Here is a 7,494-nt window from a genome sequence, read left to right on the forward strand (position 1 = left end):
AATTTAAAGATTCAAGTCTCTGATCTCAAAGAAGATGGAGCTACAAAGACCAAGTAGATTTCTAAGCTCCAAGCTCATTTCAATCTTTTGACCTTTAGCTAGTTTGATTTAAAGAAGAAGCTTGAAGAATATTTTGTTGTTAAGTACAAGAGTACTGCTGATGAATATAGAATTAATCTTCACTCTCAGGCTCACCCCATTGTTGTGCCAACTGCTGATACCTCACGGGTTGTGAATCACTTCGAAGAAGAACCTGCCTATGCTCCTCACGTTGCAAAGATAATCAGAGACAGACAAGCTGAAGCAGCTAAGAAAGGACAACTCTTATTCAAGAGGAGTTTCGATAAAAATGCACCTGGGAACAAATCCACAATCACTATAACAGATCTCGAGGCCGCAAGGTTTAGAGACACGTAAGGTGATAGGTCAGGAATTATATCTTGGGGTTTTCATGATCCCTTGAAAATGTGGATTGTAAGGAGGAAGAGCGGTAATACAGAGCTCTACAAGGACAGTCATGACTTTAATTCTTGGACCATGGTGGATCTTTCGGAGCTGTCTCAATCTCCCTTCTCAAATCCATCAAACAATCAACAAGCAACCAACTTCAAACATTTCCTGGAAGACCAAGTGAATAAGGGATTCCCGTCGATGAAAACAGCTGAATCTGTGATAAAGCACCATCCAGATGTCATTGATCCTAAAACTGGTCATCCCCTCCAGGTGGTGATGTGGCCTACTACAAATCAGGTCAAACAAATTCCAGTGCTTCAGAGTTATCCGGATGGATCCTTGAGTTCAATGCTTTACTGGGTATTTGATGAGACAACAACATCTGCTATCATCAAGCTGAAGGAAAGATGCATTCGTCTATACGACATAAGGGATTTGTTCCACTTCAGAAAATAGGACGTTAATTTTCAGATCCAAGTTGCTGAGGAGATTTTCGAGTCGGCTGCGAAAGAGTACACTGCGATGGTTGCTGAGATTATTAATAAAAGAATGTGGAATAAAGCCATGGGGCTAGATGATATAAGGATTGTGAACAAAGATTGACTTAAAGCTAGCACCAAACGAAGGGGGAGATTGAAGGGTCTAATTAGTGGTTTGGTCTAGGCTTTCTATGTAATAGGTTCTTTTGCTCATTTGATAGCTTATGGTAGTCTATTTGGAGTTTATGTTCAACTGTAAGGAGTTTACAGCCGTAAGCTATTTACAGCTATAATCCCAAGGCCGGCCCATGACAGTATATATAGAGGTTTGCTAGGTATTTTTGTTGTTGTTGATGCCTCAATATTCTCGGCTCCTGTAAACCGCAAGTTGTACCAGACGTGATTCTAATAGAAAAGTGTGTGCAAGCTTGTTTGTTCTCTATTCTACTCATTCTTTATTGCTAACTGATTGTATTTTCTGTTTGATCACTGGTAAGATCCGTTTTAGGACCTTACATATACTTTGTGCGAAAGCCAACATAATTGGGCATTCCAACCTGTTGGTTATGGGCCATGAGTATTCCATCCCGAGGATGATAGACTTGTAGTATGTGGGCATTCTAACATGTTGGTTGTGGGCCTCGGGTATTCCATCTCAAGGATGATTGGACTCATAGTATGTTGGCATTCCAATCGGGTGGTTGAGGGCCTGAGGTATTCCAACCCGATGGTTGACTGGACATGTATTATTGTGTGTATGGGTATTTTGGGGGAAACTCACTAAGCTTTAGGCTTACAGTTTCAGTTTTGCTTCAGGTACATCAGATGATCGGGGGAAGGCAAAGGCACGATCGTACAGCTCCTCACATTTATGACTTTGTTTCTGGGATACTCTAATATTTACTATCTTGAAAACAAGTTTTGTAATGAATAATGGTTTGAATTTTTTTTTGAAAGTTTAAATTTGGCATGATTTTTATGGGTGTTATAAGTTGGTATCAGAGCCTTGGTTTGAGTGAATTGGAGAAACACTTTTATGAACGCAGTCTCAAACTAAGGAAAAGGTTTTCAAAAAGGTTTTCAAAATATCAAAGGAATATGCATGGTGTACGATCAGTCGGAGCCAGTAAGTAGACCCCAAAATACCATACGGTTATTTGATGTTGTGATATGTTAGAACAACATGCTAGTACTAGGCTATGGATCTTCAGGAATTGCGTGATAGAATTGCCTGATTACATGATGCCTGGTAGCCTTGGGTTTCCTTATATGAAATTGACATCATTACTGTAGTTGCTTGTGTTTGCATCACGATTGTACATAATTAAGATCTTATAGCCTTAGAATGTTTGGTTTGGCGTTATTTCTTGTTTTTGTTTGATGAAGGGCTTACGGTAGGATCAGGTATTCGAAAGGGTATAGGGTCTAGCGTTATGTATAGTTAGCATACACGAGTGTTGCATGGTTGTTGGAAGTTTCATGGGTGGGTTGTGTGAGGCTGGTAGGTCAGTTATAAGATAGTTATCTTTCCTATAGGAGTGAGGAATGAGCGACCACCATGCATATGTATATGTTTAGGGTGTTGTGATGATAATTGAGACAAATATGGGTAGATGTTGAAGGTAGTATGGGCCCAAACTACTAAAAGCACAAGACCTATACACGTAGAGAGGAAGTCACAAACCCTAGGGTTTAGTTAGAAGTTGGTTCCCTATTATTTGTGTGGATTGTCTGATATCTTCCTGGTGTATTTTCAGTATGGTGGTTAAGAGGCGTTTCGTGATGGGATCCAGATTAGGATCAGGGCAGCGAGATCAGGGTGCCTCGGCAGCACCCGAGATCATCGGTCAGTATGGGTCAGTATGGATAGAGGACCGCATCAGGACCATCATCCACGAGGAGGTGGTCGAGATTATCTGGGGTCAAATTTCGGAGATGTTTGGGTCTATCAAGACCACTATTATGGAGTATTTTGATGACGGATATGCAGCCCTAGCTGAGACGGCTGTTGTAGCATCTACAATAGTTGTAACAGCGGCAGGGGGGAGCTAGTCGGGGCTTCCAGTATCGGGACTTCAATAACATGAAGCCCCCGACCTTTGATGGGACTCAGGATCCGATCATAGCCATGAGGTGGCTGTCTAACATGGAGGGATGTTTCTTCACATGCTCATGTCCTACTAACTAGAAGGTCAGATATGGCTTGAAGTTGCTACGGTCTGGAGCAAAGGACTGGTGGTGATTGATGACTGGTTCTTATACGGATGACCAAAGAGTTGTGGTTACTTGCGAGCAGTTCTGGGATATGTTTTGCACTCGCTACATTCCATAGATCGAGCGCGAGTGGTTGTCACAGGAGTTTTTGGATTTGAGACAGGGTACAGAGTTGGTAATGGAGATCACTCGCATGTTTACCGAGAGGGCATTGTTTTGCTTGGAGTTTGCTTCTGAGCAGGCTCAGAAGACACGTTATTTGAGCATGCTTAAGAATGACATTCATCAGTTTGTGGCCACCCAACGATGTGATACACTACTGTAGTTACAGGAGGCCGCTAGGCGGCTCAAGTTAAAGATTAAGCTGCAGTTTAGGGTGCAGCGGTAGGCCCCGACACAGTCACAGTTGGCGCCAAAGCGGTCTAAGACCGCTGATATCATGACTGGGGGACAACTAGGCCTCACTTGTGGAAATGGCGGAAAGGCTCATTCGGAGATTTTCCGATCAGGGAGCGAGTGCCACCGATGTGGCAAACAGGGCCATCTGGCCAGGAATTGCAAGCAACAGACTCTGACTCCCGGAGTCTGACTTTGTTATCATTGTGAGCAGGTGAGCCATATGAAGGCCCAGTGTCCCCTACCAGCCGCCAAGCCGACGTAGGCTCCCACACCGGATATACTGAGGATTACGGACGAGAGGCCAGGTAGAGCAGATCCCCCGAAGGCTCAGGGGCGTGCCTTCTAGCTCACAACAGAGGAGGCCATGGCAGCACCAGATGTGGTAGTTGGTATGTTTCTATCCCTTATATTATTGATTATATATGTTTTATTCTTATTTGTTTATGCCTGTGTTTAGGTACGTTTTTATTGAACTCCTTTCATGCATTGGTTTTATGTGACTCGGGCGCAAGTCGGCTGTTTGCATCTCATACATTTAGTAGGTAGTTCAGTGTACCAACATGTGAGCTAGAGTGTCCGTTTCGAGTCTCTATCACCAACAAAAATGGAGTTTCTGCTTTGTCGGTCTACCGGGGTGTGAGTTAGAGATCTTCGAGGTATCCTTTACGATCGACTTGATTTTGATACCCATGGGGGATGTGTGTGTGATTGTGGGGATGGAATGGCTTAGTCGATTCGGTGCCATGATCGACTGCGAGGGTCAGCGTGTAGTGGTTCGAACCCCAAGTGGGGGAGATTTGATTGTCTATGGCGAGGGTACCAGAGTGGGATCAGGGTTTTGTTCAGCCGCTAGGGCTAGATAGTAAATTCAGTACAGGTGTATGGGTTATCTAGCGTATGTGGTGGATATGTGAGACAGAGATTAGGTTTCAGTTTCAGAGGTTCCATTGGTCAAGGAGTTTGCGAACATGTTCCCGGAGGAGTTACTAGGGATACATCCAGAGAGGCAGGTCGAGTTTCAGATCGACTTGGTGCTAGGTGCGGCCCCTATCGCCAAGGCGCCCTACCAATGGACACTACCAGAGATACAAGAGTTGTCATCACAACTGCAGGAACTGCTGGGCAAGCAGTTCATTCATCCGAGCAGTTCTCCATGGGGAGCACCGATCCTCTTTGTCATGAAGAAGGATGGTTCACACCGGATGTGTATTGACTACCGAGAGTTGAACAAGATGATGGTGAAAAACCGTTATCCACTCCCGAGGATAGATGATCTCTTTGATTAGTTGCAAGGGGCATCTTAGTTCTCCAAGATAGACCTGAGGTCCGGGTATCAGCAGGTTAGGGTTAGAGAGGAGTACGTAGAGAAGACCGCGTTTCATACTCGTTACGGGCACTATCAGTTCGGGGCGATGCCGTTTGGGCTCACCAACACCCCAACCGTATTCATGAACATGATTAATCGGGTTTGCAGACCGATGCTCGACCGCGTAGTCATCGTGTTCATAGATGATATCTTGGTATATTCCAATACCCAAGAGCAGCATGAGGAGCATCTATGGGAGTTATTGGGAGTTCTGAGGTGGGAACGAATTTATTCCAAGTTCTCGAAGTGTGAGTTTTGGTTACGAGAGGTTCAGTTCCTCGGACACCTCGTTAACCAGAAGGAGATTTTGGTCGATCCGGCCAAAATCGAGGCGGTTATGCAGGGGGAGGTTCCAAGATCTCCTTCGGATATCAGGAGTTTTCTGGGATTGGCAGGGCACTACCGGAGATTCATACAATATTTCTCCAAGATTTCAGTACCCCTCACTCGTCTGACGAGGAAGGGGTGGATTTCCGGTAGGGCCTAGAGCAGCAGAGGGCGTTTGAGACTCTCCGACGGCGACTATACGAGGCTCCAGTATTGACTCTCCCGGAGGGAGTTGAGGATTTTGTCGTGTTCTTTGATGCATCCATCATGGGACTGGGGGCGGTCCTCATGCAGAGAGGACGGGTGATAGCCTACGCATCGCGGTAGTTGAAGCCGCATAAGATGAGATACCCTACTCATGATTTGGAGTTGGGAGTGGTGGTATTCGCTCTAAAGATTAGGTGAAATTACCTCTAAGGGGTCCGTTATTATGTATACACGGATCACAAGAGCCTGAGACACATTATGGATTAGCCGAACCTAAATATGAGACAACGCAGGTAGCTAGATGTAGTCAAGGACAACGAATGTGAGATCCTTTACCACCCAAGTAAAGCAAATGTGGTGACGGACGATCTGAGCTACAAGTCAGTTGGGTCTTCTATACTGGCGACATGTATGAGATATTAGTGAATTCTCAACTCGTGTGTTTGATTAGAGATGCTCAAGCTGAGGGCATGTGACCTGATAAATGGAAACTAGAGAGGATCTGGGGGGAGAACGCCCAATTTGTGCAGGATAGTCGGGGATTGTTGATCCGATGCGGTCGAGTATGGGTTTCAATGTTTGGTGGTGTCAGGCAGACGGGTATGGAGGAGGCTCATAAGTCTCACTTCTCTATTAACCCGGAAGTCACCAAGATGTATCAGGATTTGAGTTTGAGCTACTGGTGGCCGTGCATGAAGCAAGAAATCGCTTGGTACGTCGAGAGGTTCTTGACCTGCAGCCTCTAGAGATCCCCATGTAAAAATGGGAATATATCACGATGAACTTCATTACCAACTTGCCAAGGACAGCGAAGGGATTTGATGCTATATGGTTCATCGTGGATCGATTGACCAAAAATGCCCATTTCCTGGCCATACGGGAGATTTCATCGGTCGTGAAGCTAGCCGACGTGTATGTCCGTGAGATCGTTGCTCGATACAGAGTTGTTGGGTTTTATCCATAAGAACTTTCCTATGTGCGCATGCAAAACCCTATTGCTTGGATCTAGGATTTCTAATAAACATGCTTTTGAATCCAAGACTTCTAATGGCTAATTAGGTTAAACAACAACATTAAAACAGATCTAGAATCATACCTTTGAGTTCCTTGTTGATCTTCTTGTCTTGGAGCTTCTAGAGTCACAATTGTCACTCCTCTAATGGCTTACAAACACCAATAGCAAGCAAGATGATTTAGGAGAGTGGAGAGGGGAGGAATTCGGCCAGAGTATCCTTGCTTAAGGTTGTGTCTCGAATTCCCTCACCCATAGGGTCTATTTATACTTGTAGACTCCTTAAGGGTTTCACCCTAAACCCTAATTGGATAATCTTCTCTTAAGGCTATCCAAATCCATTCCATAGATATCCTTATGGACGATTTTGAGCTATCCTAAAGCTCTTAGAATCCGTCCAAAGTCCATCCTAATGGATTTATAGTTTAAAGTCTAACTATCAAACAATTGATAGTTTATACCCTCTTATTTAATTAATCTCTTTAAGTCACCAAATTAATACCAATTAATTTATGACTTATATTAATCAAATAGCTAAATATTATTTCTTATAATATTTACTCTCTCTTAACAAATCATCCTTCAAGTTGCTATGGTGAAGGCAACCCAAAAGGACCATGCACAACCGAATATAGTTACAGCCTTAGACACTATTCCAACAGTCTCCCACTTGGATAAGTCTAGTAACTATACAAGTACAATTCGGTTTGCAATCGTAGCTCTCAAAGACGCTGTCAACTCTGATCTAATCAATCTTGTCCTTTAGATAAGGGATCGTACAGTCCTCTGTTAGATATCATGCTGACAATCCTATGGAATGGTTAGTCTAGCATTTAGATTTCTCGATCTTCGATTTATTTGACATAGAACTTAATCGAACACATCAATTCAGTTCTGACCGGGCCCGGCACATAAGTCAAATCAAATCATCGAGTGGCCAAGATATCTCTTCTACCCTCTTAGGATAAAATTTACAGATAAACTTCGACTTATATGCATTTACTTATTCATTAACCAACTATACACAACAATGCGTT

Source organism: Lactuca saligna, chromosome 7 (assembly GCF_052625555.1).
Source record: "Lactuca saligna cultivar CGN05327 chromosome 7, ASM5262555v1, whole genome shotgun sequence".
NCBI lineage: Eukaryota > Viridiplantae > Streptophyta > Magnoliopsida > Asterales > Asteraceae > Lactuca > Lactuca saligna.